The sequence below is a fragment of the Idiotropiscis lumnitzeri genome, chromosome 11, assembly GCF_059441095.1.
Source record: "Idiotropiscis lumnitzeri isolate Australia: NSW breed Sydney's pygmy pipehorse chromosome 11, RoL_Ilum_1.0, whole genome shotgun sequence".
Lineage (NCBI taxonomy): Eukaryota > Metazoa > Chordata > Actinopteri > Syngnathiformes > Syngnathidae > Idiotropiscis > Idiotropiscis lumnitzeri.
This window is the reverse complement of record NC_142401.1, coordinates 19671677-19692067: the sequence shown is the minus strand read 5'-3', so window position 1 is coordinate 19692067 and position 20391 is coordinate 19671677. Positions and strand designations below refer to the sequence as shown.

General features: G+C 42.9%; 1 protein-coding gene and 26 non-coding genes across 29 annotated transcripts in view; 26 read left to right on the top strand and 1 right to left on the bottom strand.

Moving 5' to 3' along the window:
• Positions 1–20391, bottom strand: part of LOC148327800 (receptor-type tyrosine-protein phosphatase gamma-like) — a 456824-nt gene that overhangs the window by 198969 nt on the left and 237464 nt on the right. The gene's annotated exons all lie outside the window — the stretch shown is intronic.
• Positions 396–468, top strand: trnat-cgu (transfer RNA threonine (anticodon CGU)). The gene has a single exon. It is a non-coding gene; the product is annotated as a tRNA-Thr (tRNA).
• Positions 674–746, top strand: trnat-agu (transfer RNA threonine (anticodon AGU)). Its single transcript has one exon. It is a non-coding gene; the product is annotated as a tRNA-Thr (tRNA).
• trnat-ugu (transfer RNA threonine (anticodon UGU)) lies at positions 1293–1365 on the top strand. The gene has a single exon. It is a non-coding gene; the product is annotated as a tRNA-Thr (tRNA).
• Positions 1903–1975, top strand: trnat-cgu (transfer RNA threonine (anticodon CGU)). The gene has a single exon. It is a non-coding gene; the product is annotated as a tRNA-Thr (tRNA).
• On the top strand, positions 2181–2253 carry trnat-agu (transfer RNA threonine (anticodon AGU)). Its single transcript has one exon. It is a non-coding gene; the product is annotated as a tRNA-Thr (tRNA).
• On the top strand, positions 2800–2872 carry trnat-ugu (transfer RNA threonine (anticodon UGU)). The gene has a single exon. It is a non-coding gene; the product is annotated as a tRNA-Thr (tRNA).
• On the top strand, positions 3078–3150 carry trnat-agu (transfer RNA threonine (anticodon AGU)). Its single transcript has one exon. It is a non-coding gene; the product is annotated as a tRNA-Thr (tRNA).
• trnat-ugu (transfer RNA threonine (anticodon UGU)) lies at positions 3697–3769 on the top strand. Its single transcript has one exon. It is a non-coding gene; the product is annotated as a tRNA-Thr (tRNA).
• Positions 4308–4380, top strand: trnat-cgu (transfer RNA threonine (anticodon CGU)). The gene has a single exon. It is a non-coding gene; the product is annotated as a tRNA-Thr (tRNA).
• trnat-agu (transfer RNA threonine (anticodon AGU)) lies at positions 4586–4658 on the top strand. Its single transcript has one exon. It is a non-coding gene; the product is annotated as a tRNA-Thr (tRNA).
• trnat-ugu (transfer RNA threonine (anticodon UGU)) lies at positions 5205–5277 on the top strand. The gene has a single exon. It is a non-coding gene; the product is annotated as a tRNA-Thr (tRNA).
• trnat-cgu (transfer RNA threonine (anticodon CGU)) lies at positions 5813–5885 on the top strand. Its single transcript has one exon. It is a non-coding gene; the product is annotated as a tRNA-Thr (tRNA).
• On the top strand, positions 6091–6163 carry trnat-agu (transfer RNA threonine (anticodon AGU)). Its single transcript has one exon. It is a non-coding gene; the product is annotated as a tRNA-Thr (tRNA).
• Positions 6710–6782, top strand: trnat-ugu (transfer RNA threonine (anticodon UGU)). Its single transcript has one exon. It is a non-coding gene; the product is annotated as a tRNA-Thr (tRNA).
• Positions 7043–7115, top strand: trnat-cgu (transfer RNA threonine (anticodon CGU)). Its single transcript has one exon. It is a non-coding gene; the product is annotated as a tRNA-Thr (tRNA).
• On the top strand, positions 7321–7393 carry trnat-agu (transfer RNA threonine (anticodon AGU)). The gene has a single exon. It is a non-coding gene; the product is annotated as a tRNA-Thr (tRNA).
• On the top strand, positions 7940–8012 carry trnat-ugu (transfer RNA threonine (anticodon UGU)). Its single transcript has one exon. It is a non-coding gene; the product is annotated as a tRNA-Thr (tRNA).
• Positions 8550–8622, top strand: trnat-cgu (transfer RNA threonine (anticodon CGU)). The gene has a single exon. It is a non-coding gene; the product is annotated as a tRNA-Thr (tRNA).
• trnat-agu (transfer RNA threonine (anticodon AGU)) lies at positions 8828–8900 on the top strand. The gene has a single exon. It is a non-coding gene; the product is annotated as a tRNA-Thr (tRNA).
• On the top strand, positions 17135–17207 carry trnat-ugu (transfer RNA threonine (anticodon UGU)). Its single transcript has one exon. It is a non-coding gene; the product is annotated as a tRNA-Thr (tRNA).
• On the top strand, positions 17746–17818 carry trnat-ugu (transfer RNA threonine (anticodon UGU)). Its single transcript has one exon. It is a non-coding gene; the product is annotated as a tRNA-Thr (tRNA).
• trnat-cgu (transfer RNA threonine (anticodon CGU)) lies at positions 18354–18426 on the top strand. Its single transcript has one exon. It is a non-coding gene; the product is annotated as a tRNA-Thr (tRNA).
• On the top strand, positions 18632–18704 carry trnat-agu (transfer RNA threonine (anticodon AGU)). Its single transcript has one exon. It is a non-coding gene; the product is annotated as a tRNA-Thr (tRNA).
• Positions 19251–19323, top strand: trnat-ugu (transfer RNA threonine (anticodon UGU)). The gene has a single exon. It is a non-coding gene; the product is annotated as a tRNA-Thr (tRNA).
• trnat-agu (transfer RNA threonine (anticodon AGU)) lies at positions 19529–19601 on the top strand. Its single transcript has one exon. It is a non-coding gene; the product is annotated as a tRNA-Thr (tRNA).
• trnat-ugu (transfer RNA threonine (anticodon UGU)) lies at positions 20146–20218 on the top strand. Its single transcript has one exon. It is a non-coding gene; the product is annotated as a tRNA-Thr (tRNA).

Sequence of the window (20391 nt, the reverse complement as noted above, 5' to 3'; positions counted from 1 at the left end):
CCTACCTACCGCTGTGCTTTTGTTCCCTCGTTAACAAAATGCTAATGGCACGGTAGCGGACAAGGCCTCATTGCTATGTGGTTAGAGAACTGGTCTAGTAAACCAGGGGTTGTGAGTTCAATTCTCACTGAGGCTTGGTGGGTGTATACCTCACTGAAACCTGATGACCATGTCCCTAACCACTATCATCGTCGTGTGTTGCATCAGGCAATGACGGAAAACCAGCAAGACCCAGACCCTTCCGGAGAAGGATAGACTGGCCCTTTTTTAGGAGATAAGCAGGTGTATGTTTGGTCTCCTGCTAGTCAAGTCATGTCCTAAGTTATTCTCATGCATTTGAAGCTGCACTTTTTTTGGATCGTTAACAAAAATGCTAAGAGTATAAATACATGGAAGGCTTCATAGCTCAGTGGTTAGAGTACTGGTCTCGTAAACCAGTGGTCGTGTGTTCAATTCTCACTGAGTCCTAGATAGCGATCTGGAATCAAGCCAGGTATTTTGGGTGTTAGAATCACCTTCCAAATGTGCTGAACATCTGCAGGTGTGCTCTTTATCTCTTGGGTGTCAAGCAACGTACTTGGGTTTTCTTTGAAAAAATTGTTCAGTGCTCCCCACCTACCGCTGTGCTTTTGTTCCCTCGTTAACAAAATGCTAATGGCACAATTGAGGACAAGGCCTCATAGCTCAGTGGTTAGAGCACTGGTCTAGTAAACCAGGGGTCGTGAGTTCAATTCTCACTGAGGCCTGGTGGACGTATACCTCACTGAGGTCTGGTAGCATTCTTAGGAATTGATGTCAAACAAGGTGATTTGGTTGTTAGAACAACCTCCTGAATAGGTAGAATGTTCGCAGGAATTTTCTTTACGTAGATTGAGTCAAGCGATGTACTTACCTTTGCTTTAAAAAAATTGCAGAGTAACCACACCTTACCGTTGTGCTATTGTTAGATCGTGTAGAATATGTTAATGGCATACCGAAGTGCACGTCCTCATACCTTAGTGATTAGCGCACTGACCTAGTAAGCCAGTGGTTGTGTGTTCAATTCTCACTGAGGCCTGATGACCATGTCCCTAACCGCTATCATCGTCGTGTGTTGCATCAGGCAGTAATGGAAAACCAGCAAGACTCAGACCCTTCCGGAGAAGGAAAGACGGACAAATTTGTAGGAGATAAGCAGGTGTATGTTTTGTCTCCTGCTAGTCAAGTCATGTCCTAAGTTTTTCTCATACATTTGAAGCTGCACTTTTCTTTGGGCTCGTTATCAAAAATGCGAACGATATGAAAATGTGCACGGCTTCATAGCTCAGTGGTTAGAGTACTGGTCTTGTAAACCAGTGGTCGTGAGTTCAATTCTCACTGAGGCCTAGGTTGCAATCTGGTGTCAAGCCAGGTATTTTGGGTGTTAGAATCACCTTCCAAATGTGTTGAACATCTGCAGGTGTGCTCTTTATCTCTTGGGTGTCAAGCAACGTACTTGGGTTTTCTTTGAAAAAATTGTTCAGTGCTCCCCACCAACCGCTGTGCTTTTGTTCCCTCGTTAACAAAATGCTAATGGCACGGTAGCGGACAAGGCCTCATTGCTATGTGGTTAGAGAACTGGTCTAGTAAACCAGGGGTCGTGAGTTCAATTCTCACTGAGGCTTGGTGGGTGTATACCTCACTGAAACCTGATGACCATGTCCCTAACCACTATCATCGTCGTGTGTTGCATCAGGCAATGACGGAAAACCAGCAAGACCCAGACCCTTCCGGAGAAGGATAGACTGGCCCTTTTTTAGGAGATAAGCAGGTGTATGTTTGGTCTCCTGCGAGTCAAGTAATGTCCTAAGTTTTTCTCATGCATTTGAAGCTGCACTTTTTTTGGCTCGTTAACAAAAATGCTAACAGTATAAATACATGGAAGGCTACATAGCTCAGTGGTTAGAGTACTGGTCTCGTAAACCAGTGGTCGTGAGTTCAATTCTCACTGAGGCCTAGATAGCGATCTGGAATCAAGCCAGGTATTTTGGGTGTTAGAATCACCTTCCAAATGTGCTGAACATCTGCAGGTGTGCTCTTTATCTCTTGGGTGTCAAGCAACGTACTTGGGTTTTCTTTGAAAAAATTGTTCAGTGCTCCCCACCTACCGCTGTGCTTTTGTTCCCTCGTTAACAAAATGCTAATGGCACAATTGAGGACAAGGCCTCATAGCTCAGTGGTTAGAGCACTGGTCTAGTAAACCAGGGGTTGTGAGTTCAATTCTCACTGAGGCCTGGTGGACGTATGCCTCACTGAGGTCTGGTAGCATTCTTAGGAATTTATGTCAAACAAGGTGATTTGGTTGTTAGAACAACCTCCTGAATAGGTAGAATGTTCGCAGGAATTTTCTTTACGGAGATTGAGTCAAGCGATGTACTTGCCTTTGCTTTAAAAAAATTGCAGAGTAACCACACCTTACCGTTGTGCTATTGTTAGATCGTGTAGAATATGTTAATGGCATACCGAAGTGCACGTCCTCATACCTCAGTGGTTAGCGCACTGACCTAGTTAGCCAGTGGTTGTGTGTTCAATTCTCACTGAGGCCTGATGACCATGTCCCTAACCACTATCATCGTCGTGTGTTGCATCAGGCAGTAATGGAAAACCAGCAAGACTCAGACCCTTCCGGAGAAGGAAAGACGGACCATTTTGTAGGAGATAAGCAGGTGTATGTTTTGTCTCCTGCTAGTCAAGTCATGTCCTAAGTTTTTCTCATACATTTGAAGCTGCACTTTTCTTTGGGCTCGTTATCAAAAATGCGAACGATATGAAAATGTGCACGGCTTCATAGCTCAGTGGTTAGAGTACTGGTCTTGTAAACCAGTGGTCGTGAGTTCAATTCTCACTGAGGCCTAGGTTGCAATCTGGTGTCAAGCCAGGTATTTTGGGTGTTAGAATCACCTTCCAAATGTGTTGAACATCTGCAGGTGTGCTCTTTATCTCTTGGGTGTCAAGCAACGTACTTGGGATTTCTTTGAAAAAATTGTTCAGTGCTCCCCACCTACCGCTGTGCTTTTGTTCCCTCGTTAACAAAATGCTAATGGCACAATTGAGGACAAGGCCTCATAGCTCAGTGGTTAGAGCACTGGTCTAGTAAACCAGGGGTCGTGAGTTCAATTCTCACTGAGGCCTGGTGGACGTATACCTCACTGAGGTCTGGTAGCATTCTTAGGAATTGATGTAAAACAAGGTGATTTGGTTGTTAGAACAACCTCCTGAATAGGTAGAATGTTCGCAGGAATTTTCTTTACGTAGATTGAGTCAAGCGATGTACTTACCTTTGCTTTAAAAAAATTGCAGAGTAACCACACCTTACCGTTGTGCTATTGTTAGATCGTGTAGAATATGTTAATGGCATACCGAAGTGCACGTCCTCATACCTCAGTGGTTAGCGCACTGACTTAGTAAGCCAGTGGTTGTGTGTTCAATTCTCACTGAGGCCTGATGACCATGTCCCTAACCGCTATCATCGTCGTGTGTTGCATCAGGCAGTAATGGAAAACCAGCAAGACTCAGACCCTTCCGGAGAAGGAAAGACGGACCAATTTGTAGGAGATAAGCAGGTGTATGTTTTGTCTCCTGCTAGTCAAGTCATGTCCTAAGTTTTTCTCATACATTTGAAGCTGCACTTTTCTTTGGGCTCGTTATCAAAAATGCGAACGATATGAAAATTTGCACGGCTTCATAGCTCAGTGGTTAGAGTACTGGTCTTGTAAACCAGTGGTCGTGAGTTCAATTCTCACTGAGGCCTAGGTTGCAATCTGGTGTCAAGCCAGGTATTTTGGGTGTTAGAATCACCTTCCAAATGTGTTGAACATCTGCAGGTGTGCTCTTTATCTCTTGGGTGTCAAGCAACGTACTTGGGTTTTCTTTGAAAAAATTGTTCAGTGCTCCCCACCTACCGCTGTGCTTTTGTTCCCTCGTTAACAAAATGCTAATGGCACGGTAGAGGACAAGACCTCATTGCTATGTGGTTAGAGAACTGGTCTAGTAAACCAGGGGTCGTGAGTTTCGTTTCTCACTGAGGCTTGGTGGGTGTATACCTCACTGAAGCCTGATGACCATGTCCCTAACCACTATCATCATCGTGTGTTGCATCAGGCAGTGACGGAAAACCAGCAAGACCCGGACCCTTCCGGAGAAGGATAGACTGGCCCTTTTGTAGGAGATAAGCAGGTGTATGTTTGGTCTCCTGCGAGTCAAGTAATGTCCTAAGTTTTTCTCATGCATTTGAAGCTGCACTTTTTTTGGCTCGTTAACAAAAATGCTAACAGTATAAATACAAGGAAGGCTTCATAGCTCAGTGGTTAGAGTACTGGTCTCGTAAACCAGTGGTCGTGAGTTCAATTCTCACTGAGGCCTAGATAGCGATCTGCAATCAAGCCAGGTATTTTGGGTGTTAGAATCACCTTCCAAATGTGTTGAACATCTGCAGGTGTGCTCTTTATCTCTTGGGTGTCAAGCAACGTACTTGGGTTTTCTTTGAAAAAATTGTTCAGTGCTCCCCACCTACCGCTGTGCTTTTGTTCCCTCGTTAACAAAATGCTAATGGCACAATTGAGGACAAGGCCTCATAGCTCAGTGGTTAGAGCACTGGTCTAGTAAACCAGGGGTCGTGAGTTCAATTCTCACTGTGGCCTGGTGGACGTATACCTCACTGAGGTCTGGTAGCATTCTTAGGAATTGATGTCCAACAAGGTGATTTGGTTGTTAGAACAACCTCCTGAATAGATAGAATGTTCGCAGGAATTTTCTTTACGTAGATTGAGTCAAGCGATGTACTTGCCTTTGCTTTAAAAAAATTGCAGAGTAACCACACCTTACCGTTGTGCTATTGTTAGATCGTGTAGAATATGTTCATGGCATACCGAAGTGCACGTCCTCATACCTCAGTGGTTAGCGCACTGACCTAGTAAGCCAGTGGTTGTGTGTTCAATTCTCACTGAGGCCTGATGACCATGTCCCTAACCACTATCATCGTCGTGTGTTGCATCAGGCAGTAATGGAAAACCAGCAAGACTCAGACCCTTCCGGAGAAGGAAAGACGGACCAATTTGTAGGAGATAAGCAGGTGTATGTTTTGTCTCCTGCTAGTCAAGTCATGTCCTAAGTTTTTCTCATACATTTGAAGCTGCACTTTTCTTTGGGCTCGTTATCAAAAATGCGAACGATATGAAAATGTGCACGGCTTCATAGCTCAGTGGTTAGAGTACTGGTCTTGTAAACCAGTGGTCGTGAGTTCAATTCTCACTGAGGCCTAGGTTGCAATCTGGTGTCAAGCCAGGTATTTTGGGTGTTAGAATCACCTTCCAAATGTGTTTAACATCTGCAGGTGTGCTCTTTATCTATAGGGAGTCTAGCAACCTACTTGGGTTTTCTTTGAAAAAACTTTAGTGCTCCCTACCTACCGCTGTGCTTTTGTTCCCTCGTTAACAAAATGCTAATGGCACGGTAGTGGACAAGGCCTCATTGCTATGTGGTTAGAGAACTGGTCTAGTAAACCAGGGGTCGTGAGTTCAATTCTCACTGAGGCTTGGTGGGTGTATACCTCACTGAAACCTGATGACCATGTCCCTAACCACTATCATCGTCGTGTGTTGCATCAGGCAATGACGGAAAACCAGCAAGACCCAGACCCTTCCGGAGAAGGATAGACTGGCCCTTTTTTAGGAGATAAGCAGGTGTATGTTTGGTCTCCTGCTAGTCAAGTCATGTCCTAAGTTATTCTCATGCATTTGAAGCTGCACTTTTTTTGGCTCGTTAACAAAAATGCTAAGAGTATAAATACATGGAAGGCTTCATAGCTCAGTGGTTAGAGTACTGGTCTCGTAAACCAGTGGTCGTGTGTTCAATTCTCACTGAGTCCTAGATAGCGATCTGGAATCAAGCCAGGTATTTTGGGTGTTAGAATCACCTTCCAAATGTGCTGAACATCTGCAGGTGTGCTCTTTATCTCTTGGGTGTCAAGCAACGTACTTGGGTTTTCTTTGAAAAAATTGTTCAGTGCTCCCCACCTACCGCTGTGCTTTTGTTCCCTCGTTAACAAAATGCTAATGGCACAATTGAGGACAAGGCCTCATAGCTCAGTGGTTAGAGCACTGGTCTAGTAAACCAGGGGTCGTGAGTTCAATTCTCACTGAGGCCTGGTGGACGTATGCCTCACTGAGGTCTGGTAGCATTCTTAGGAATTTATGTCAAACAAGGTGATTTGGTTGTTAGAACAACCTCCTGAATAGGTAGAATGTTCGCAGGAATTTTCTTTACGGAGATTGAGTCAAGCGATGTACTTGCCTTTGCTTTAAAAAAATTGCAGAGTAACCACACCTTACCGTTGTGCTATTGTTAGATCGTGTAGAATATGTTAATGGCATACCGAAGTGCACGTCCTCATACCTCAGTGGTTAGCGCACTGACCTAGTTAGCCAGTGGTTGTGTGTTCAATTCTCACTGAGGCCTGATGACCATGTCCCTAACCACTATCATCGTCGTGTGTTGCATCAGGCAGTAATGGAAAACCAGCAAGACTCAGACCCTTCCGGAGAAGGAAAGACGGACCATTTTGTAGGAGATAAGCAGGTGTATGTTTTGTCTCCTGCTAGTCAACTCATGTCCTAAGTTATTCTCATGCATTTGAAGCTGCACTTTTCTTTGGGCTCGTTATCAAAAATGCGAACGATATGAAAATGTGCACGGCTTCATAGCTCAGTGGTGAGCGTACTGGTCTTGTAAACCAGTGGTCGTGAGTTCAATTCTCACTGAGGCTTGGTGGGTGTATACCTCACTGAAGCATGATGACCATGTCCCTAACCACTATCATCGTCGTGTGTTGCATCAGGCAGTGACGGAAAACCAGCAAGACCCAGACCCTTTGCGGAGAAGGATAGACTGGCCCTTTTGTAGGAGATTAGCAGGTGTATGTTTGGTCTCCTGCGAGTCAAGTAATGTCCTAAGTTTTTCTCATGCATTTGAAGCTGCACTTTTTTTGGCTCGTTAACAAAAATGCTAAGAGTATAAATACATGGAAGGCTTCATAGCTCAGTGGTTAGAGTACTGGTCTCGTAAACCAGTGGTCGTGAGTTCAATTCTCACTGAGGCCTAGGTTGCAATCTGGTGTCAAGCCAGGTATTTTGGGTGTTAGAATCACCTTCCAAATGTGTTGAACATCTGCAGGTGTGCTCTTTATCTCTTGGGTGTCAAGCAACGTACTTGGGATTTCTTTGAAAAAATTGTTCAGTGCTCCCCACCTACCGCTGTGCTTTTGTTCCCTCGTTAACAAAATGCTAATGGCACAATTGAGGACAAGGCCTCATAGCTCAGTGGTTAGAGCACTGGTCTAGTAAACCAGGGGTCGTGAGTTCAATTCTCACTGAGGCCTGGTGGACGTATACCTCACTGAGGTCTGGTAGCATTCTTAGGAATTGATGTCAAACAAGGTGATTTGGTTGTTAGAACAACCTCCTGAATAGGTAGAATGTTCGCAGGAATTTTCTTTACGTAGATTGAGTCAAGCGATGTACTTACCTTTGCTTTAAAAAAATTGCAGAGTAACCACACCTTACCGTTGTGCTATTGTTAGATCGTGTAGAATATGTTAATGGCATACCGAAGTGCACGTCCTCATACCTCAGTGGTTAGCGCACTGACTTAGTAAGCCAGTGGTTGTGTGTTCAATTCTCACTGAGGCCTGATGACCATGTCCCTAACCGCTATCATCGTCGTGTGTTGCATCAGGCAGTAATGGAAAACCAGCAAGACTCAGACCCTTCCGGAGAAGGAAAGACGGACCAATTTGTAGGAGATAAGCAGGTGTATGTTTTGTCTCCTGCTAGTCAAGTCATGTCCTTAGTTTTTCTCATACATTTGAAGCTGCACTTTTCTTTGGGCTCGTTATCAAAAATGCGAACGATATGAAAATGTGCACGGCTTCATAGCTCAGTGGTTAGAGTACTGGTCTTGTAAACCAGTGGTCGTGAGTTCAATTCTCACTGAGGCCTAGGTTGCAATCTGGTGTCAAGCCAGGTATTTTGGGTGTTAGAATCACCTTCCAAATGTGTTGAACATCTGCAGGTGTGCTCTTTATCTCTTGGGTGTCAAGCAACGTACTTGGGTTTTCTTTGAAAAAATTGTTCAGTGCTCCCCACCTACCGCTGTGCTTTTGTTCCCTCGTTAACAAAATGCTAATGGCACGGTAGCGGACAAGGCCTCATTGCTATGTGGTTAGAGAACTGGTCTAGTAAACCAGGGGTCGTGAGTTCAATTCTCACTGAGGCTTGGTGGGTGTATACCTCACTGAAACCTGATGACCATGTCCCTAACCACTATCATCGTCGTGTGTTGCATCAGGCAATGACGGAAAACCAGCAAGACCCAGACCCTTCCGGAGAAGGATAGACTGGCCCTTTTTTAGGAGATAAGCAGGTGTATGTTTGGTCTCCTGCGAGTCAAGTAATGTCCTAAGTTTTTCTCATGCATTTGAAGCTGCACTTTTTTTGGCTCGTTAACAAAAATGCTAACAGTATAAATACATGGAAGGCTACATAGCTCAGTGGTTAGAGTACAGGTCTCGTAAACCAGTGGTCGTGAGTTCAATTCTCACTGAGGCCTAGATAGCGATATGGAATCAAGCCAGGTATTTTGGGTGTTAGAATCACCTTCCAAATGTGCTGAACATCTGCAGGTGTGCTCTTTATCTCTTGGGTGTCAAGCAACGTACTTGGGTTTTCTTTGAAAAAATTGTTCAGTGCTCCCCACCTACCGCTGTGCTTTTGTTCCCTCGTTAACAAAATGCTAATGGCACAATTGAGGACAAGGCCTCATAGCTCAGTGGTTAGAGCACTGGTCTAGTAAACCAGGGGTCGTGAGTTCAATTCTCACTGAGGCCTAGTGGACGTATGCCTCACTGAGGTCTGGTAGCATTCTTAGGAATTGATGTCAAACAAGGTGATTTGGTTGTTAGAACAACCTCCTGAATAGGTAGAATGTTCGCAGGAATTTTCTTTACGTAGATTGAGTCAAGCGATGTACTTACCTTTGCTTAAAAAAAATTGCAGAGTAACCACACCTTACCGCTGTGCTATTGTTAGATCGTGTAGAATATGTTAATGGCATACCGAAGTGCACGGCCTCATACCTCAGTGGTTAGCGCACTGACCTAGTAAGCCAGTGGTTGTGTGTTCAATTCTCACTGAGGCCTGATGACCATGTCCCTAACCACTATCATCGTCGTGTGTTGCATCAGGCAGTAATGGAAAACCAGCAAGACTCAGACCCTTCCGGAGAAGGAAAGACGGACCAATTTGTAGGAGATTGTTAGGATATGTCACCAATTTTGTGTTTTCATAATCATGTTTCATACACTATTTGTATCACTAATAATTGTATACACACAGACACTCATTTAGCACACATGAGCACAGCCACACACACACACACACATTCGGTTTCAAGTTTCTGAATCTTCGAGCTGAAGTTTTAAACTGTCTGTTGTGATTGGTTGTTTCCTGCCTGCCTGCTAGAATTCCAGAAGACAGCCCCCCTCTTTGTCTCTTTATGTCCGGAGGAGAGTCAGATGAAGGGGGTCAGATGAAGGGAGTGTGGGAGGCCGAACAGGCCTGTTCGGCCTCCGGCTCTCTCTCTCTCACCAACTCGCAAATTGGAAAATAAAACTTTGCTTGATTGACTTTGGACATTCAGCCATCATTATTTAAATAATTCCCAGTGTAAAAAAGGCGTCAGGGCCGTTTTAAACCTGACATTTATTTGGTGGAGAATGCGGGCAGCCGCACTCGGACGGGCGTCGTCGTTGGATCTTTTGGACGCCATCGAATCTGACGTCAGCGCTTCAACATTGAGAAAGCGAGGCCTCCAAGTTCCTGCGACGGCGCACCGCCCGGATGCCGGTTGCCGATAGGACAAGGCTGATCCAGAGGAAATCAGGTATTGTTTTTCAAATTATTTTGTGCCACCATTTTAAAATTTAAAATATTAACACAATTCGTAAGGGGTGATTTATGTGGGTAAGACAGCGCGCGCAGAGGCCGGGCCTCGACCGTTTAGTCAGTACGGTAACAAAAACTGCATCGTGCTAGTCCAAGGAGTTATGTAAAAATAATCGGTAGCGAATTAGGCCATAACTCATCGGTAGCGAATTGACCATAACTCGTTGAAACTGAGCAAATTTTAGACACGGATAGCACGGTGAACAAATTGATTTGTTCCTCGGCGTCGATGGTAGCGAATTTGGCCATAAACTGAGCAAATTTTAGAGATTGATCCGCCTAGAGAAGGGAGACAAAGTTTCCGCGAAAATTAAAAGGTTCCCTCCGGTGTCGACAATGGAAAAGAGTGGCAATCAGGAGAAGGTCTTACTCACAATTTCACATTGAAATTCAGGGAATAATAAGGCATTATTTTCGGTGGTTTTTATTTGAAGTGTTTTGGGGGCTGTGCAGCTGTGTGTGTGTGAACAAAGGAACAAGTTTGAGTCAGTGAGAATGTGTGTGCGTGCGTGCGTGCGTGTGTGTGTGTGTGGGTTTGGAGAAGTAGCTGACCAGACAACAGCAAAAGAAGAGGTCTGGCTGGGCCAAGCCTGAAGGATCAGGTTTCAGGGTAGTGAGAGAAGAATTTGCAGAGAAGCTGAAGAAAAAAAAAAAAAAAAAAAAAAAAAAGAAACCCGCACACACAACACCAGATGTGGAATGATCATTTTGCTGTATGCAAAGTGAGTGAATGGTGTGATTGGGGATTACAAATACCATTTGGTATTTTATCCTATGTACTGCAGTAAGGGTAATAAACAGGACCAGTATTTGAGAATGACAGAGAAAGTTGTTGGCTGCCAGGATGGCCGAGTGGTCTAAGGCGCCGCGTTCAGGACCCAGTCTCCCCAGGAGGCCTGGGTTCGAATCTCGAATTTCCCCATTGTGGGACTAATAAAGGGCATCTTAAGAAGGTAAAGAAGGGGGAGGGGGGTTGCAACTGCCCCCTGTATCCTGAGAAACCCCCAAAAAATACAGATAAACCAATAAAGCGCTCACCTCAATGTGCTGCGTGTATAAGTGGCAGTGTGCATTTGTGGCAGAGGCTGCATTGGCCCTATAGGGCTGCACATACATAATTATGAGAGATATTAGTTGAATTAAAGGACTTATTATGGGCAAAAGATAAAGATGGATTGTGTTGCTGTTATACTAACATGTTATTGTTGTTTGTAGTTGTTCAGTGTTGAGAACTGTGTGTGTCGTTTTGTGGGCCCGTGTATATGTCTGTGTGTCTGTCTGTGTGTCTAAATATCAGGGAGAGTGATAAAAGTGGTTGGAATTATGCTAAAAGGATTGATGAAGTAGAGATAAAATGGAATCAAGGATTAGTAACCAACAAAAGGCTACTTATGAGTGACGAGATCTTATTGAGAAAAATAATTCCCAAATTTACAAAAGAAGTTAATAAAGAAGATGATTTGAGGAGATAAATTCATTTAAATTTGAAATTAAATAAAATAACTTATACAACGGGATAGGCTTAAAAGAAAAGAGAGAAATAGCCTGATGTGCGTTTTCTGAAAAATAAAAAAATTTAACCCAGATGCCTAGGATGGTTTAAAAAGATGAGTGAAGATAAGGAAGTTCATCAAAAAACAGGATCCTGATAAAATTCAGTATTTAGACAAATGGATAGCTGAACATGGCTTTAATGGTCAGTTAAAAACACGAAAAATAGCCGCATTGCAGAAATCAATCATAGCAAAGACAAAGAAAGACCCCAAAAAGATGAAGACAAATGGCTTTGAGGAAACAGAATATTGGATGAGGGTAGCCTTAAAAAGAGAAGAGGGTGACAAGAAACAGAAAAGATGAGACATTTGGGCAATACAAAGTGAGAATGACAGCTGTGTTTTAAAACCACAGCGGGCTGCAGGAAGATGGTGATGTGGATGGGGCATTTCAACAGCAGTTGAAGAATGCTTCACATGCAGGATCAAGAGAGGAAATTCATAAGTGGGTGAATAAACATTACATTTGCCTGCCAACAGGTACCCTGGAGGAGTATGTAAATCACGCCCTCCATGCTGAGAAGATAGAAAATAAAAAGAAACAGAGGTCTCGACACTTTTTATCAAAATAAAGGTCAGAATGTCTTTTATCAAGGTGGAAGAGGCTGAGACAAGGATGCCTTCCCACCGGAGATGATATTTGTTACAATTGTGGCAGATCAGGACACTTTGCCAGAAACTGCCGTCAACCACACAGGAAGACCACACTAAAAGAAGGCCAGATAGCAAGAAATTGCCTTGAGAAGAAGCAGCCTTCAGCATGACTAAGTTTTTAAATGAAGAGGTTTTCCTAAATTTACAAAAGATATTGGCTTTTGATTAAATGATTGAGTTGAAATAACCGTATTGGTAATGGGACACCAATTACCCTTTTTATGTGACATTGGTGCAGATAGGATTGCTTATAATAAATCAATTTCAAATGATAGGGCAAGTGAGAAAGGGGCCATAGTTAGATGTGCAAGTGGAAAAATGGAACAGAGTAACAGAATTAGAACCTGTGTGGTTGAGGGACCCAGAAGGACACTGAGTTGGTTGCATGAATTGAAATTAGTTTTATTTTTACAGAATAATGAGAGCCCAAGTTGTGGGGATGTGATTAATTTACAGAAAAAGTTTAGTGATGAGACAATTTATACTTACATGATTCAATAGACAAGATATATCATTTTGATGATGGTTTTTACTTAATTGTATACTTGCGTCTCCTTCAGAAAGGGAGAAGTAGGTGTTATGAAATTTTAACAATTGGATGAAGCTTTTGAAAGTGAACATGAGGAATTTTTGCAAAAACATAGGTGTTTCTTGATTTTTTTTAATTTTGATTCGAGACATTGGTAGGTTTGAGTGGTTGTGGAAAAACTACAGTGAATTTGGAAATTAGGAGCAGACTGTGGAGAGGCTCCTGTGAGGAGGAGGAAGAGAGAGAGTTCAGGGAGAGAAGGAGGATAGAAATTAGATTTTGCTTTTTGGTGAATTGAAGAAATAAATATTTTAGATTTCATATTCCAGTTGATCATGTTTATATTAAAGTAGGCCAGAGATGCAATGAAATGCAGAAATATAAATGATACAGGAAAAATTTGGCAAGGGCTATAATTTTCATTAAAGCAGAGAAGAAATTAGAAATTACAGATAACATTAATGTGTACTTGTCCACTTTAAGGTAGAATTGGTCAAAGTGAAATGAGTCAAGATTAGAGAAAAAAAATAAAAGATAAAATAGAATTAACATGTTCATTCTGTGATAAGAAATTTGTGATTATGTGAAAAGGGAAAAAGAGAATTACAGGCTTTTCAAATAAAACAACCTAATTTAAATTGGCCAACTTGTAAAATGGAAAAGAAGATTCTAAATTATGCACAAAAAGCTTGAACGTGTTGAGCAGAAGGAAGAAAAAGAGAAAACATTTTAAAAAAGAAGGAAGCAGAGAGTCTTGTGATAAACAATAACTTTTCAGGACGAAGAGAGAAGCAACAGAGGATCACATGGCGAAAGAAAGAACCTAACATAAAAGTGTGTGTAGAAGGACTTCTACATCAACATGCGTTTTGCTTATTAAGCCGTGATACACTGACAATTGGACTTTAATATCAGAATCAATAAGCAAGGGCGAATTTAAACAAAAGTCAAAACTTTAAAAGGACGCATTGTCAGTGATAAGCGGGAAGAAAAATAGTAATAAAACTTTGCCAGACCACTTTTGTGTAAACACTTTCCTTGGGACTTTCATGACCTCCATTAAGTCCCTGACCTTTCATAGATAAAGTTGGAGCCCAAAGTCTCTCAGGGCTGTAATTTATGCGGCAGAGAAAGAGCCCAACAGGCTTAGGGTGAGTTTAAAACAACAGTATCATGGCCATAAAATGGGTTGTGTATGTTGGAACTTGTGGAGATACACTGCAAGATTGTATTTACAAAGCATCTTAATGCACTACCAAATTATTATTATAAGCCATTTGGGCAAACAGTGACTGCAAAAAATGGCTTCATGGACTTGTGTTGCTGCAGAAACACAGGAAAGTGAATCCATTTGCATATTAGTCACAACAATTTGGATTTCGTGGCAGAGAACCACTTAAGAGTGTGATCAGGAGCTTTCACTGCTGCTTTAAGGAATGAAAAAATGACATTCCATCACACGACATTCACATTGCACGGCGATTTAATTGTAACATTACATTAATAAGGTGCGATGCATTTAAGCCCAGCGTCATTCTTTCTCCACGCACCATTTAGAAGGCGCCACACGACTGTGGAGCCGTCCAAATTTTCACCAAACCCAGGACTTGACTTTTTGACCCATTTTCCTCCCGACTGGAGGAGTTAAGACGTGTAAAGACATGAAGACCAGGTGCACATTCCAGACTGATAAGAAAGTGTCTGAGAACCAAGGTTGTAGGAAGAAATCACGCTGACTTTTATGCGATGGGAGTATTAGTAGTGTGATACCAACAGATAACTTGTAAAAGAGAGAAATTGTTAGGATAAGCAGGAAGAGCGTAGGCGGTTGTGAGCTAATTAAAATTTGGAGTTTCCCATCTTGTATGAGCTGTATGGTTACAATGTGAACTCACAGTCAAGATAAAATGTTCTTGTGTTCTGTTGATTTTGGGCGAACGGGTGCTTTAAAAATCACAAAAGATAAAAGAAAAGTTGCGCATAAAGCACGTCTAAGTAAGTATTTGTAAATTAAAAAAAAATTCTGAACAGAAAATGACACGATTACGATTGAATAAAGGCTGGAGCCAAGCCATAACCCCAGAGTCAACAAAGCACAAGAGGTTTAATGAAAGCACACACACACACACACACACACACACACAGTAAATCAACTTGACAAGTTAATCTCAGGCCAGGGAAAAAGGCACCACTAATTGAACATGCACATTGGGTGGACAATGATGCAAACATTGAGTGAGACACGAGCAGACGTCGTGCCTCAACAGGGAGGAGATATGATATGGAATTGTTCCCACATACAGACTTTTCAACAAAAATTTTTTTTGGACAGTGTTATTTGTTTGGGTTGCAATATTGTTTGACTATGATTGATATGTTTTCAAAATGGATCAAGTTGTTTCCAACAACACATGCTGATGCTTAAAAACGATTAGGAAAAGTGTTGTGTAATCAAATTATCCTGACATTTGGAATTTCCAGAAGTGATTTGAAGTGAAAATGATGCATTTTGTGAATGATGTTGTAACAAGTGGGACAGTTGTTAAAAAATGGACTCAAAGCGTCACTGCGCATACAGTCTGCAGGACTTGTGGAACGCACTAATTGAACTGTTATGGCCAGACTTATCAAGACAATGAAAAAAAAGAGACAATGGCCAGACTGTGTTTCAATCACAGCAATGAGGACAATGCCAGCCGAAGGAAGGACACTATCCCCAATAGACTCTCAGGTTCATCAGAACCACCAACGAAAAATATGTTTGACCGAAAAAGATCCAAAAGACGCCAATACTGGTCAAGTGTTGTTCTGATTTACAGAAATTACGTCCGTGTGGGAGACCAACTCTTCTTCAAGGTGTTGAAACGACTTCGTTGGGGGGAAGTGAATGCTGAGATGGCCCTCGCCAGATGATGGCGGTGACCCCGACGCAGCAAAAGGTCGCGGGGCGTGGCAGCTGGATCCACCAGTTGCAGTACAAACTTCACCGGTTTCCAGCTAAAGGCCTAGCAACGCGAATCCCTCGAACAGGAGTCCACCTGAGTCACAATCTCGGACCACACGCACATCAGAACCACACCACCAGCCACAGATACGAATGTTGAAGCCACAGAATAAAAAGATTAGATATGGTTTGGAAATTAATGACGTACATAAAGAAATTTTAGCCTTGATTGAAGAACATAATTGCATTTAAAGTTTTAAAAATGAAACAATTATTGATGTTATGACCACTATGAAGAATTTGAAAGACAATATATCGGGATAATTATGGTTTTCATTTTTGTTATGTGTAGACTGTTTTTGTTACATTATTTTTCTGACAAAAATGATGATTAATTGCATGTTTGTTACCCAAAAGTAACATTACAATCTGATTGATGTTGAGTATGACAAACTCAAACTGGACAATGACGAACTCGAACTGGACACTGAAACGTAAAAAGAATATGGACTTGTCGCTCAAGCCCCACACGTGCATACATATACACCACACACGAAGATCCGGGAGGTAAAGACGGCTGTCTCCTCCTACAGCGAGGCAAGGGGCCTGCATCAAGTCACCCCAGGGACAAGCTCTGCGTGGAGACAGTTTTGTTATTTTTCACTAGGCACATTGAAATGTATTTTTATATGTTTTATTCCCTGATGGTCATCAAATGATGAAGATCTCGTTCCACGTCGGAAGAGAGGAGAGGAATTTTTGTCCCTACTGAGGGTTTTTCGCCTCTCCACTGTTGTATGATTTCATAATGATGATCTGTCCTAAAGCCGTGGGGCCATGATTTTGAATTCACAACAGGGGGGAATGTTAGGATATGTCACCAATTTTGTGTTTTCATAATCATGTTTCATACACTATTTGTATCACTAATAATTGTATACACACAGACACTCATTTAGCACACATGAGCACAGCCACACACACACACACACATTCGGTTTCAAGTTTCTGAATCTTCGAGCTGAAGTTTTAAACTGTCTGTTGTGATTGGTTGTTTCCTGCCTGCCTGCTAGAATTCCAGAAGACAGCCCCCCTCTTTGTCTCTTTATGTCCGGAGGAGAGTCAGATGAAGGGGGTCAGATGAAGGGAGTGTGGGAGGCCGAACAGGCCTGTTCGGCCTCCGGCTCTCTCTCTCTCACCAACTCGCAAATTGGAAAATAAAACTTTGCTTGATTGACTTTGGACATTCAGCCATCATTATTTAAATAATTCCCAGTGTAAAAAAGGCGTCAGGGCCGTTTTAAACCTGACAGAGATAAGCAGGTGTATGTTTTGTCTCCTGCTAGTCAAGTCATGTCCTAAGTTTTTCTCATACATTTGAAGCTGCACTTTTCTTTGGGCTCGTTATCAAAAATGCGAACGATATGAAAATGTGCACGGCTTCATAGCTCGGTGGTTAGAGTACTGGTCTTGTAAACCAGTGGTCGTGAGTTCAATTCTCACTGAGGCCTAGGTTGCAATCTGGTGTCAAGCCAGGTATTTTGGGTGTTAGAATCACCTTCCAAATGTGTTGAACATCTGCAGGTGTGCTCTTTATCTCTTGGGTGTCAAGCAACGTACTTGGGTTTTCTTTGAAAAAATTGTTCAGTGCTCCACACCTACCGCTGTGCTTTTGTTCCCTCGTAAACAAAATGCTAATGGCACGGTAGAGGACAAGACCTCATTGCTATGTGGTTAGAGAACTGGTCTAGTAAACCAGGGGTCGTGAGTTTCGTTTCTCACTGAGGCTTGGTGGGTGTATACCTCACTGAAGCCTGATGACCATGTCCCTAACCACTATCATCATCGTGTGTTGCATCAGGCAGTGACGGAAAACCAGCAAGACCCGGACCCTTCCGGAGAAGGATAGACTGGCCCTTTTGTAGGAGATAAGCAGGTGTATGTTTGGTCTCCTGCGAGTCAAGTAATGTCCTAAGTTTTTCTCATGCATTTGAAGCTGCACTTTTTTTGGCTCGTTAACACAAATGCAGACGGTATGAAAACGTGCACGGCTTCATACCTCAGTGGTGAGAGTACTGGTCTTGTAAACCAGTGGTCGTGAGTTCAATTCTCACTGAGGCCTAGATAGTGATCTGACATCAACCCTGGCATTTTGGGTGTTAGAATCACCTTCCAAATGTGTTGAACATCTGCAGGTGTGCTCCTTATCTATAGGGAGTCTAGCAACCTACTTGGGTTTTCTTTGAAAAAACTTTAGTGCTCCCTACCTACCGCTGTGCTTTTGTTCCCTCGTTAACAAAATGCTAATGGCACGGTAGAGGACAAGGCCTCATTGCTATGTGGTTAGAGAACTGGTCTAGTAAACAAGGGGTCGTGAGTTCAATTCTCACTGAGGCTTGGTGGGTGTATACCTCACTGCAACCTGATGACCATGTCCCTAACCACTATCATCGTCGTGTGTTGCATCAGGCAATGACGGAAAACCAGCAAGACCCAGACCCTTCCGGAGAAGGATAGACAGGCCTTTTTGTAGGAGATAAGCAGGTGTATGTTTGGTCTCCTGCGAGTCAAGTAATGTCCTAAGTTTTTCTCATGCATTTGAAGCTGCACTTTTTTTGGCTCGTTAACAAAAATGCTAACAGTATAAATACAAGGAAGGCTTCATAGCTCAGTGGTTAGAGTACTGGTCTCGTAAACCAGTGGTCGTGAGTTCAATTCTCACTGAGGCCTAGATAGCGATCTGCAATCAAGCCAGGTATTTTGGGTGTTAGAATCACCTTCCAAATGTGTTGAACATCTGCAGGTGTGCTCTTTATCTCTTGGGTGTCAAGCAACGTACTTGGGTTTTCTTTGAAAAAATTGTTCAGTGCTCCCCACCTACCGCTGTGCTTTTGTTCCCTCGTTAACAAAATGCTAATGGCACAATTGAGGACAAGGCCTCATAGCTCAGTGGTTAGAGCACTGGTCTAGTAAACCAGGGGTCGTGAGTTCAATTCTCACTGAGGCCTGGTGGACGTATACCTCACTGAGGTCTGGTAGCATTCTAAGGAATTGATGTCAAACAAGGTGATTTGGTTGTTAGAACAACCTCCTGAATAGGTAGAATGTTCGCAGGAATTTTCTTTACCTAGATTGAGTCAAGCGATGTACTTGCCTTTGCTTTAAAAAAATTGCAGAGTAACCACACCTTACCGTTGTGCTATTGTTAGATCGTGTAGAATATGTTCATGGCATACCGAAGTGCACGTCCTCATACCTCAGTGGTTAGCGCACTGACCTAGTAAGCCAGTGGTTGTGTGTTCAATTCTCACTGAGGCCTGATGACCATGTCACTAACCACTATCATCGTCGTGTGTTGCATCAGGCAGTAATGGAAAACCAGCAAGACTCAGACCCTTCCGGAGAAGGAAAGACGGACCAATTTGTAGGAGATAAGCAGGTGTATGTTTTGTCTCCTGCTAGTCAAGTCATGTCCTAAGTTTTTCTCATACATTTGAAGCTGCACTTTTCTTTGGGCTCGTTATCAAAAATGCGAACGATATGAAAATGTGCACGGCTTCATAGCTCAGTGGTTAGAGTACTGGTCTTGTAAACCAGTGGTCGTGAGTTCAATTCTCACTGAGGCCTAGGTTGCAATCTGGTGTCAAGCCAGGTATTTTGGGTGTTAGAATCACCTTCCAAATGTGTTTAACATCTGCAGGTGTGCTCTTTATTTCTTGGGTGTCAAGCAACGTACTTGGGTTTTCTTTGAAAAAATTGTTCAGTGCTCCCCACCTACCGCTGTGCTTTTGTTCCCTCGTTAACAAAATGCTAATGGCACAATTGTGGACAAGGCCTCATATCTCAGTGGTTAGACCACTGGTCTAGTAAACCAGGGGTCGTGAGTTCTATTCTCACTGAGGCCTGGTGGACAAATGCCTCACTGATGCCTGCTAGCATTCTTAGGAATGTATGTCAAACAAGGTGATTTGGTTGTTAGAACAACCTCCTGAATAGGTAGAATGTATGCCGGAGTTTTCTTTACCTAGATTGAGTCAAGCAATGTACTTGGGTTTTCTTTGAAAAAAATGCAGAGTGCCCACTTCTTCCAGCTGTGCTATTGTTCGATCGTGAACAATATGTTCACGGCATACTCAAGTGCGAGTCCTCATACCTCAGTGGTTAGTGCACTGACCTAGTAACCCAGTGGTCGAGAGTTCAATTCTCACTGAGGCCTGATGACCCTGTCACTAACCACTATCATCGTCGTGTGTTGCAACAGGCAGTGATGGAAAGCCAGCAAGACCCAGACCCTTCCGGAGAAGGATAGACTGGCCCTTTTGTAGGAGATAAGCAGGTGTATGTTTGGTCTCCTGCGAGTCAAGTAATGTCCTAAGTTTTTCTCATGCATTTGAAGCTGCAATTTTTTTGGCTCGTTAACACAAATGCAAACGGCATGAAAACTTGCACGGCTTCATACCTCAGTGGTGAGAGTACTGGTCTTGTAAACCAGTGGTCGTGAGTTCAATTCTCACTGAGGCCTAGATAGTGATCTGACATCAATCCTGGTATTTTGGGTGTTAGAATCACCTTCCAAATGTGTTGAACATCTGCAGGTGTGCTCTTTATCTATAGGGAGTCTAGCAACCTACTTGGGTTTTCTTTGAAAAAACTTTAGTGCTCCCTACCTACCGCTGTGCTTTTGTTCCCTCGTTA